Genomic DNA, 210 nt, shown 5'->3' on the forward strand with positions numbered 1-210 from the left:
GAACAGCAGCAGGAGATGAGAGATATGCGCGAGAGTTGCTGCTGCAGCAGGCCTGTGAGAGGATCTGTCTCCTTCTTTCTATCTGTCTCCGTTTTTGTTTATCTATGTTTTGGTGATTTATTTATTATCTACTTGTCTCTTCTTCATATATATATATATATATATATATATATATATATATATATATATATATATATATATATATATATA

At 29.5% G+C, this 210-nt stretch overlaps 1 protein-coding gene across 1 annotated transcript in view; it reads right to left on the reverse strand.

Annotated features, from left to right (window-relative positions):
* EMH_0020990 (DEAD/DEAH box RNA helicase, putative) overlaps nucleotides 1-210 on the reverse strand; it is a gene marked incomplete at both ends in the record, with an annotated part of 10,867 nt that overhangs the window by 6,193 nt on the left and 4,464 nt on the right. The window lies entirely within an intron of this gene.

The sequence above is a fragment of the Eimeria mitis genome, genomic scaffold (assembly GCF_000499745.2).
Source record: "Eimeria mitis Houghton genomic scaffold, Emh_scaff732, whole genome shotgun sequence".
Classification (NCBI taxonomy): domain Eukaryota; phylum Apicomplexa; class Conoidasida; order Eucoccidiorida; family Eimeriidae; genus Eimeria; species Eimeria mitis.